Source organism: Triticum aestivum, chromosome 1D, assembly GCF_018294505.1.
Source record: "Triticum aestivum cultivar Chinese Spring chromosome 1D, IWGSC CS RefSeq v2.1, whole genome shotgun sequence".
NCBI classification, from domain to species: domain Eukaryota; kingdom Viridiplantae; phylum Streptophyta; class Magnoliopsida; order Poales; family Poaceae; genus Triticum; species Triticum aestivum.
The window spans coordinates 79,724,910-79,737,351 of record NC_057796.1 but is presented as its reverse complement, the minus strand read 5'-3'; positions in this window follow the sequence as shown (position 1 = coordinate 79,737,351).

Sequence of the window (12,442 nt, the reverse complement as noted above, 5' to 3'; positions counted from 1 at the left end):
GATTTCTTGATTTTGATCTAGAAGAAATTTTTATGTATTGTGCGGTGAATTGCATTGAAAATCCTTATATTGCCAATTACATAAAGAAAAGAAAACAAATAGAAGATGAAGAGAATACTAATGAAAGGGAAGAGGCTTCCCAATATCCTCCTATTATTTCTTATGATGAATCAGGTAACGAGGAGGAGCCTTCTATTCAACCAATCTCATTAATAAGGAGCTCAAAAAAGAGGATTAAACCCACACATGATGTGAAGAAGAAAAAGAAAAGACGGAGAAACAAAGGTAAAAAGGTATCCCTCCCAAATGATGTTGCTCCTATTACTCATTGTGATGATGATAATTGCTATACTATTGGTGCTATCTATACTATTAATGATGAGAGTGATTATGCTTATGATATGAAAAGGCCCAAGCTTGGGGATGCTATCTTTGATGAGAATGACATGTTTGAGAATTTATTTGCTGCAATTAATGTTTGTCCCATGCTTGGGGATGCTATGTTTAATGAAGATGATATTTTAGCCTCCCAAGTTTTGATATGCAAATTTATTATGATGATAGCATGCCTCCTATTTATGATGGTTATATTGATGAAAGTGGGTTTGGAAGAGTGTCAACTTTAGGAAGTAATGATCCCACTATTTTAGAGGGTGTTGAATCTTATAATATTTATGAAAGTGGATTTGGAGAGGTCATAACTTTTTTAGTGATGAATCCACTATTTTGGAAGAGGTTTCAATTGATTATGATGAGAACAAAGTTGCTACTTATGATGATTATTGTGATGACACTTATGCTATAAAAAGTAGTGATGATTATATTTATAAAACTTGTCATGATTATGATTACCCTTTTTCTGAACATTACTCTTTTAATATGGAAACAATTTATAGTATTCGAGTTTCTTATGATACTCCCACTATTCCGAATGAGAAGAATTTGCTTATGTGGAGAGTAGTAAAATTTCTATGCAAGTAGATCATGAAAAGAATGCTTTATGTGCTGGTTATATTGTTGAATTCATTCATGATTCTACTAAAAATTATTATGAAGAAGGTATATATGCTTGTAAGAATTGCAATAATATCAAGTTTCCTCTCTATGTGCTTAAAATCTTGAAGTTATGCTTGTTTTGCCTTCCTACGCTAGTTGATTATTGTTCCTATAAGTTGTTTGCTCACAAAATCCCCATGCATAGGAAGTGGGTTAGAATTAAATGTGCTAGTCATATTCTTCATGATGCTCTCTTTATGTTTCAATTCTTATCTTTTAGGTGAGCATCATTGAAATCATCATGCCTAGCTAGGGGCGTTAAACGTTAGCACTTGTTGGGAGGCAGCCCAATCTTATTTTTGTTCCTTGCTTTTTGTTCCTGTTTAGTAATAAATAAATAATCTACCCTTTATTTAGATGTGGTTTTATGTTTTAATTAGTGTCTGTGCCAAGTAAGACCTATAGGATCTTCTTGAATGATAATTATTTGATCTTGCTGAAAAAGACAGAAACTTTCTGCTCATGAAAACAATTGTTAAAAATCACCAGAAAGTGATAAAATACTGATGCCAATTGCAGTAGATAAATAATAAAATTATCTAGGCCGTCCTATTTTGGCAGATTTTTCTGAGTTCCAGAAGTTTGCGTTTGATGCAGATTACTACAGACTATTCTGTTTTTGACAGATTCTGTTTTCTATGTGTTGTATGCTTATTTTGACGAATCTATGAGTAGTATCGGAGGGTATGAACCATAGAGAAGTTGGAATACAGTAGATATTACACCAATATGAATTTATAATGAGTTCACAACAGTACCAAAAGTGGTGATTTAATTTGTTATACTAACGGAGCTTACGAGTTTTCTGTTAAGTTTTGTGTTGTGAAGTTTTCAAGTTTTGGGTAAAGATTCGATGGAGTATGGAATAAGGAGTGACAAGAGCCTAAGCTTGGGGATGCCCAAGGCACCCCAAGGTAATATTCAAGGATAACCAAGAGCCTAAGCTTGGGGATGCCCCGGATGGCATCCCCTCTTTCGTCTTCGTTCATCGGTAACTTTACTTGGAGCTATATTTGTAGTCACCACATGATATGTGTTTTGCTTGGAGCGTCATTTTATTTTCTTTTGTTTTTCTTTCTGTATGAATAAAATACCAATATCTGAAATTCTTAAATGAGAGAGAGTCTTCACAAAGCTACATAATTATTTAACTATTCATTGATCTTCACATATATCTTTTTGGAGTAGTTTGTCATTTACTTGTGTGCTTCACTTATATCCTATGAGTAAATGGTTGAATGATGTGAATATCATAAATCTGAAATTATATATGTTTCATATGCTTATCCCATGGGGAGTAATGCCTTCACATATAAGAAGTAGAGGTGGTAAATTTATTGAAGGTTAGCAAACATTGTATTGGTCACTTGAACAATTCATGAAAGAATATTGAAGGAAGAGATATTTCACATATAAATATACTATCTTGGACATCTTCTATGATTGTGAGCCCCATTAATTATTTTCAAACCTGAGCAAATTAGTTGAACTTGGACAAGGAAGACAACTTAATGAGTTATGCTTGGGTATATTTGTATAGAATTTATATTGTTATGGATCCTCTAACATGTGGTGCTTGCTATTTAGAATCCTTTGCTAGCCAAAATATCTGTACTAAGCGGGAATACTGCTTGTGCATCCAAATTCCTTGAACCAAGTTTATTCCATGAGTGTCCACCATATCTACCTATATGCGGTATTTACCTGTCCTTCCAAGTAAATTTGCATGTGCCAAACTCTAAACCTTCAAATAATAATCTGTTTTGTATGCCCGAATCGCTCATGTAGCGACTAGGGGCTGTCCGTATCTTCCATGCTAGGTGGGTTATTCTCACAATGAGTGGACTCCGCTCATCATTCACGAGAAAATGGCTGGTAACTGGGATGCCCGGTCCTATGATCAAAAGATCAAAAACAAATTCGCAAATAATTTAAACAAAACTCCCCCAGGATTGTTGATAGTTGGACGGCACCTGTTGTTTCGGACAAGCCGTGGAGTGTGATTGTTGGTGGAGGGGGAGTAAAATCTTTACCTTTCTGTTTGGGAACTACCTATAATGTATCTAGTATGGAAGATATTGGGAACTCTTGGTCATTATGTTGACAATGAAAGCATACCTCTCAAAATTATTTTCATCTCTGTTTTAAAGCTTCGAGCTCTGGCACCCCTGCAAATCCCTGCTTCCCTCTGCGAAGGGCCTATCTTTTACTTTTATGCAAGAGTCAGCAGTATTCCTTCTCATTCCAACCTACTTTTTAGTTGGCAAGCATCATGTGGTGGAGAAAGATCTAAGCATATATGGCCATTCAAATATATTTGATCATGAATTATTATTGTTGACAATTATCTATATGATAAATAAGTTGGGAGGCGAAACATTAAGCCCCTATCTTTCTCTGTGTTCGATGATGCTATTTGTTCTAAAAACATGATTTGAGTGGTAGCAATCATGGAAGACTATATGATAGTTGAGTATGTGGGATTTGCTAAATCAAAGCTCTTACATAGACCCTTCCTGAAAATAAGATGAATTGAAATTGTTTGATGGCTGAGAACTGTTTGTTAGTTTTCAAGATAGTTTATGATCTATACTTTAATATGTGAATAGTTTGTTACTTGATCATGAGAAGCTTTATGATATGAGCTACTGTTATGACATATAATGATGCTAGAAAAGGTGATTGAAATTATCATTGATCAAACTTGTGCACCTGCTAGCATTCACACTTCATAAATTATTTCTTTTCTCATTTACCTACTCGAGGACGAGCAGGAATTACGCTTGGGGATGCTGATACGTCTCCGACGTATCTATAATTTATGAAGTATTCATGATATTATATTATCCTTCTAGGATGTTTTCTATGCATTTATATGCTATTTATATGATTTTTGGGACTAACCTATTAACCTAGAGCCCAGTGCCAGTTTCTGTTTTTTCCTTGTTTTTGAGTATCGCAGAAAAGGAAAACCAAACGGAGTCCAGTTGACCTGAAACTTGACGGAGCTTATTTTTGGACCAGAAGAAGGCCATGCAGTAAAAGACTTGGGCCAGAAGAGTCCCGGGCTGCCCACGAGGGTGGGAGGCACGCCCCCCTACCTCGTCGACAGCCCGGAGACCCCCCCTGACTTGTTCCCGACGACAAAACATCTTATATATACAGAAACCCCCAGAACATAACCTAGATCAGGAGTTTCGCCGCCGCAAGCCTCTGTAGCCACCGAAAACCAATCTAGACCTGTTCCGGCACCCTACCGGAGGGGGGAATCCCTCACCGGTGGCCATCTTCATCATCCCGGCGCTCTCCATGACGAGGAGGGAGTAGTTCACCCTCAGGGCTGAGGGTATGTACCAGTAGCTATGTGTTTGATCTCTCTCTCTCTCTCTCTCATGTTCTTGATTTGGCACGATCTTGATGTATCGCGAGCTTTGCAATTATAGTTGGATCTTATGATGTTTCTCCCCCTCTACTCTCTTGTAGGATTGAGTTTTCCCTTTGAAGTTATCTTATTGGATTGAGTCTTTAAGGATTTGAGAACACTTGATGTATGTCTTGCATGTGCATATCTGTGGTGACAATGGGATATCACGTGATTCACTTGATGTATGTTTTGGTGATCAACTTGCGGGTTCGGTTGAACTTATGCATAGGGGTTGGCACACGTTTTCGTCTTGACTCACCGGTAGAAACTTTGGGGCACTCTTTGAAGTTCTATGTTTTGGTTGAATAGATGAATCTGAGATTGTGTGATGCATATCGTATAATCATACCCACGGATACTTGAGGTGACATTGGAGTATCTAGGTGACATTAGGGTTTTGGTTGATTTGTGTCTTAAGGTGTTATTCTAGTACGAACTCTATGATAGATCAAACGGAAAGAATAGCTTCATGTTATTTTACTACGGACTCTTGAATAGATCGATCAAAAAGGATAACTTTGAGGTGGTTTCATACCCTACCATAATCTCTTCGTCTGCTCTCCTCTATTAGTAACTTTGGAGTGACTCTTTGTTGCATGTTGAGGGATAGTTATATGATCCAATTATGTTACTATTGTTGAGAGAACTTGCACTAATGAAAGTATGAACCCTAGGCCTTGTTTGAAAGCATTGCAATACCGTTTACGCTCACTTTTATCATTAGTTACCTTGCTGTTTTTATAATTTCAGATTACAAAACCTATATCTACCATCCATATTGCACTTGTATCACCATCTCTTCGCCGAACTAGTGCACCTATACAATTTACCATTGTATTGGGTGTGTTGGGGACACAAGAGACTCTTTGTTATTTGGTTGCAGGGTAGTTTGAGAGAGACCATCTTCATCCTACGCCTCCCACTGATTGATAAACCTTAGGTCATCCACTTGACAGAAATTTGCTACTGTCCTACAAACCTCTGCACTTGGAGGCCCAACAACGTCTACAAGAAGAAGGTTGTGTAGTAGATATCAAGCCCTGCTTTATCAGGGATGTCGGTTTTATTATATTGATCATAATATATACATTGTCAAAATATGTACATCAGAAGAGCCAGTGGCTCAGGTATAGTAAGGCCGAAGATGAGAAATATTCCACGGCCGGCGGGTCTCCTCCTCCGACGTGCGTGAGTCCTTGTGGTCTCGAACATTGATAAGGTAGTATGACCCATTGTTCAGATTCTTGCTGACCACAAAGGGGCCTTCCCAAGGTGGGATAACTTGTGCATATCAGTCTGATCCTGGATAAGCCGGAGCACCAAATCACCTTCCTGAAAGGTTCTGGTCTTAACCCGGCGGCTGTGATAGTGGCGCAGATCTTGCTGGTAAATCGCCGAATGAGCCGCCGCAAGGTCACGCTCCTCATCCAACCGGTCAAGCGCATCCTGACGTGCTTTTTCGTTGTTAGCTTCAACATAAGCCGCCACACGAGGTGAGTCGTGACAGATGTCACTAGGGAGAACCGCCTCTGCTCCGTAAACCATAAAGAAAGGCGTGTAACCCGTAGATCTGTTGGGGTGGTATTAATACTCCATAACACAGAAGGTAACTCCTCCACCCAACAGCCTGGCGTCCTCTGTAGGGGAACCATAAGCCGGGGCTTGATGCCTCTCAGGATCTCTTGATTGACTCTCTCGGCTTGACCATTAGATTGGGGGTGAGCCACTGACGACATGTTAAGCTGGATATGCTCACATTGACAAAATTCTTTCATAGCACATTTGGATATATTAGTGCCATTATCAGTTATGATACTGTGGGGAAAACCAAAACGGAAAATAACCTTTTTAATGAATTAAACCGCCGTTGCTGCGTCACATTTACTGACCGGCTCTGCCTCAACCCACTTTGTAAATTTGTCAACTGCCACCAGGAGGTGTGTCTTTTTATCCTTGGACCTTTTGAAGGATCCAACCATATCAAGCCCCCAGACTGCAAACGGCCAAGTAATTGGAATCTTCCTCAACTCTTGAGCTGGCACATGGGCTCATCGTGAAAATTTCTGACATCCATCACACTTACTGACCAGATCCTCAGCATCAGCATGAGCCGTCAACCAATAATATCCATGACGAAAAGCCTTGGCCACAAGAGATTTAGAGTCGGCATGATGGCCACAATCTCCTTCATGAATCTCTCGCAGAATCTCGTAGCCTTCTTCAGGTGAAACACAATGTTGAAACGCCCCTGTAACACTGCGATGATGTAGCTCTACATTGACAATGGTCATTGATTTGGACCGCCGGGTTATCTGCCTGGCCAAAGTTTCATTCTCAGGTAACTCGCCCCGGGTCATATAAACCAAATATGGAACTGTCCAATCAGGAATTACGTGAAGAGCCGCCACCAATTGTCTTTCTGGGTCAGGAATAGCGAGATCTTCCTCTGTGGGCAACTTGACTGAGGGGTTATACAGAATATCTAAGAAAATGTTAGGCGGCACCGGCTTACGCTGAGAGCCGAGCCGGCTTAAAGCATCAGCCGCCTCGTTTTTCCTTCGATCAATATGTTCAATCTGATAACCCTTGAAGTGACCTGCAATAGTGTCAACCTCTCGATGATAAGCCGCCATGAGTGGATCCTTAGAATCCCAAGTACCAGAAACTTGTTGAGCCACCAAATCTGAGTCACCAAAGCACCTCACCCAGCTTAAGTTCATCTCCTTAGCCATCCGAAGACCATGGAGCAAGGCCTCATATTCAGCTGCATTGTTAGTACAAGGGAACATCAACCGGAGAACATAACAAAATTTATCACCTCGAGGGGAAGCTAGCACAACTCCAGCCCCCGAACCCTCCAATTGCCTAGACCATCGAAATGAATAGTCCAATACGTGTTAGCTGGCTTTTCTTCAGGCATCTGCAGCTCTGTCCAGTCATTGGTGAAATCCACCAGTGCTTGAGACTTAATGGCCGTGCGAGGCATATATTTCAAACCATGAGGTCCAAGCTCAATGGCCCACTTGGCTATTCGACCTGTAGCTTTTCTGTTCTGAATAGTATCCCATAAGGGAGTAGAACTAACCACAGTGATAGGATGACCCAAAAATATTGCTTAAACTTCCAACTGGCCATGAACACCCCATATACCAGCTTCTGCCAGTGCGGATACCTCTGCTTGGACTCGATAAGCACCTCACTAATGTAGTAAACCGGCCTTTGAACCGGATATTCCTTGCCTGCCTCCTTCCGTTCCACCACAATAGCTACGCTGACAGCCCGGGCATTAGCAGCCACATATAAGAACAACGGCTCCTTATCAATAGGAGCAGCAAGAACGGGCGGCTCAGCCAGCTGTTTCTTCAGGTCCTCAAATGCTGCATTAGCGGCATCACTCCAGACAAAATTATCTGTCTTTTTCATCATCTGATATAGAGGGATAGCCTTCTCTCCCAACCGGCTTATGGACCGTCTTAGAGCCGCAATACGACCGGCCAGGCGTTGAACATCATTGACACATGTCGGCTTAGCCAAAGAACTAATGGCTTTGATCTTCTCCGGATTAGCTTCAGTGCCTCTGTTAGAAACCAGAAAACCCAAGAGCTTGTCTGCCGGCACACCAAAAATGCACTTGGCCGGGTTAAGCATCATCTTATAAACCCGGAGATTATCAAAGGTTTCCTTCAAATCGTCTATCAAGGTCTCCTTCTTTCTGGATTTCACTACAATATCATCCACATAAGCATGAACATTGCGCCCAATCTGATTATGAAGACAATTCTGCACACATCGCTGGTAAGTCGCCTGGGCACTCTTGAGCCCAAAAGGCATAGACACATAGCAGAAGGCTCCAAAGGGAGTTATAAAAGTTGTCTTCTCCTGGTCCTTAACTGCCATCTTGATCTGATGATAACCAGAATAAGCATCCAAAAAACTCAAATGCTCACAACCCACTGTAGCATCAATAATCTGATCAATACGAGGGAGAGCAAAAGGATCAGCCAGACAAGCCTTGTTCAAATCTATGTAGTCCACACACATATGCCAAGTGTCGTTCTTCTTAAGTACCAGCACCGGGTTAGCCAACCACTCAGGATAAAAACTTCAACAATAAACCCAGCCGCCAAGATCTGGGCTACCTCTTCACCGATGGCCTTACGCCTCTCTTCATTGAAACGACGAAGAAACTGCTTGACCAGCTTAAACTTGGGATCAATATTAAGAGTGTGCTCAGCGAGTTCCCTCGGTACACCTGGCATGTCAGAAGGTTTCCATGCAAAGATGTCCTGGTTCTCACGGATGAACTCGATGAGCGCGCTTTCCTATTTCGGATCCAGATTAGCACTGATGCTGAACTGCTTGGACGAATCGCCAGGAACGAAATCAACCAGCTTGGTATCATCTACCAACTTAAATTTCAAGACCGGGTCATGCTCCGTAGTTGGCTTTTTCAAAGATGTCATATCTGCCGGGTCAACATTGTCCTTATAAAACTTTAATTCCTCTGTTGCACAGACAGACTCAGCATAAGGAGCGTCACCTTCTTCACACTCTAAAGCTATCTTCCAACTTCCGTGCACTGTGATGGTTCCCTTGTAACCTGGCATCTTGTGCTGCAGATAAACATAACAAGGCCTTGCCATGAACTTAGCATAAGCCGGCCGTCCGAACAGAGCATGATAAGGGCTCTTGATTTTCACCACTTCAAAGGTCAATGTCTCCGACCTAGAGTCATGATCATCTCCAAAAGCAACTTAGAGAGCTGTCTTACCAACTGGGTATGCCGACTTACCGGGCACCACGCCGTGAAAAACAGTGTTCGACGGCTTCAGATTCTTATCAGTCAACCCCATGCGACTGAAAGTTTCATAATAAAGGATATTGATGCTGCTACCACCATCCATGAGTACCTTAGTGAACTTATATCTTCCGACCTGAGGTGCAACCACCAAAGCCAAGTGACCCGGATTATCAACCCGGGGCGGGTGATCTTCCCGACTCCACACAATGGGCTGCTTAGACCATCGCAAGTAACGGGGAACTGCCGGCTCAACAGCGTTCACCGCCCTTTTATGGAGCTTCTAATCCCGCTTGCATAAACTTGTGGTGAAGACGTGGTACTGCCCGCTATTCAACTGCTTCGGGTTACTCTGATACCAGATTGCTGTTGATGATTCCCCTGACTTGACTGTTGATGATAACCACCCTGCTTGGCCTGGTTTCCTTGATTGCCTTGTGATACATCTCCAACGTATCTATAATTTTTTATTGTTCCATGCTATTATATTATCCATTGTGAATGTTTTATATGCATTTATATGCTATTTTATATGATTTTTGGGACTAACCTATTAACCTAGAGCCCAGTGCCAGTTTCTGTCTTTTCCCTGTTTTTGAGTATCGCAGAAAAGGAAAACCAAACGGAGTCCAATTGACCTGAAAATTGACGGAGATTATTTTTGGACCAGAAGAAGCCCACGGAGCATCGGAGATGGGCCAGAAGAGTCCCGAGGCACCCACGAGGGTGGGGGCGTGCCCTACTCCCTGAGCGCGCCCCCTACCTCGTGGCCACCTCGGAGACCCCCCTGACTTGTTCCCGACGCCAAAACCTCTTATATATACAGAAACCCCTAGAACATAACCTAGATAGGCAGTTCCGCCGCCGCAAGCCTCTGTAGCCACCAAAAACCAATCGGGACCCTGTTCCGGCACCCTGCCGGAGGGGGGATCCATCACCGGTGACCATCTTCATCATCCCAGCGCTCTCCATGACGAGGAGGGAGTAGTTCACCCTCGGGTCTGAGGGTATGTACCAGTAGCTATGTGTTTGATCTCTCTCTCTCTCTCTCTCGTGTTCTTGAGGTGGTACGATCTTTATGTATCGTGAGCTTTGCTATTATAGTTGGATCTTATGATGCTTCTCCCTCTCTACTCTCTTGTAATGGATTGGGTTTTCCCTTTGAAGTTAACTTATCGGATTGAGTCTTTAAGGATTTGAGAACACTTGATGTATGTCTTGCATGTGCTTATCTGTGGTGAAAATGGGATATTCACGTGATCTACTTGATGTATGTTTTGGTGATCAACTTGCGGGTTCCATAACATTGTGAACTTATGCATAGGGGTTGGCACACATTTTCGTCTTGACTCTCCGGTAGAAACTTTGGGGCACTCTTTGAAGTTCTTTGTGTTGGTTGAATAAATGAATCTGAGATTGTGTGATGCATATCGTATAATCACACCCACGGATACTCGAGGAGACATTGGAGTATCTAGGTGACATTAGGGTTTTGGTTGATTTGTGTCTTAAGGTGTTATTCTAGTACGAACTCTATGATAGATCGAACGGAAATAATAGCTTCATGTTATTTTACTACGGGCTCTTGAATAGATCGATCAGAAAGGATAACTTAGAGGAGGTTTCGTACCCTACCATAATCTCTTCGTTTGTTCTCCTCTATTAGTGACTTTGGAGTGACTCTTTGTTGCATGTTGAGGGATAGTTATATGATCCAATTATGTTATTATTGTTGAGAGAACTTGCACTAGTGAAAGTATGAACCCTAGGCCTTGTTTCCTACCATTGCAATACCGTTTACGCTCACTTTTATCATTAGTTACCTTGCTATTTTTATATTTTCAGATTACAAAAAAGCCATATCTACCATCCATATTGCACTTGTAACACCATCTCTTCGCCGAACTAGTGCACATATACAATTTACCATTGTATTGGGTGTGTTGGGGACAGAAGAGACTCTTTGTTATTTGGTTGCAGGGTTGTTTGAGAGATACCATCTTCAACCTATGCCTCCCACGGATTGATAAACCTTAGGTCATCCACTTGAGGGAAATTTGCTACTGTCCTACAAACCTCTGCACTTGGAGGCCCAACAACGTCTACAAGAAGAAGGTTGTGTAGTAGACATCAAGCAGTTTCTGGCGCCGTTGCCAGGGAGGTGAGTGCTTGAAGGTATATCTTTAGATCTTGCTATCGAATCTTTTAGTTTCTTGTTTTATCACTAGTTTAGTTTATAAAAGAAAACTACAACAAAAGGAATTGAGGGTGCCTCTTATGCTTCATCTTTTTAATATCTTTCGTGAAAATGATGGGAAGGAAAATTGTGCCCAAGTGCTAGAAGAAGAATGCATTAAAATGTTTGGCACTAAATCTTTGAATGATGAGCATGATTGCAATGTTGTTAGTATGAATTCTTTGAATACCCATGATGCTAATGATATGCAAAGCCACAAGCTTGGGGATGCTATGTTTGATGAAGATGATATTTTTAGTCCCCCAAGTTTTGATGTGCAAATTTATTATGATGAAAGAATGCCTCCTATCTATGATGATTATTGTGATGACACGTATGATATAAAGAATAATGATAACCATGAAACTTGTCATCTTGATTTCAATTCCCAATCCCATGATAGTTATTTTGTTGAGTTTGCTCCCACTACTATTGATGAGATTAAATTTGCTTATGAGTAGTATCGGAGGGTTTGAACCATAGAGAAGTTGGAATACAGTAGATATTACACCAATATGAATTTAGAATGAGTTCACAACAGTACCTAAGTGGTGATTTAATTTCTTATACTAACGGAGCTTACGAGTTTTCTGTTAAGTTTTGTGTTGTGAAGTTTCCAAGTTTTGGGTAAAGATTCGATGGACTATGGAATAAGGAGTGGCAAGAGCCTAAGCTTGGGGATGCCCAAGGCACCCCAAGGTAATATTCAATGACAACCAAGAGCCTATGCTTGGGGATGCCCCGGAAGGCATCCCCTCTTTCGTCTTCGTTCATCGGTAACTTTACTTGGAGCTATATTTTTTATTCACCACATGATATGTGTTTTGCTTGGAGTGTCATTTTATTTTCTTTTGCTTTGCTTGCTGTTTGAATAAAATACCAAGATCTGAAATTCTTAAATGTTAGAGAGTCTTCACATAGTTGCATA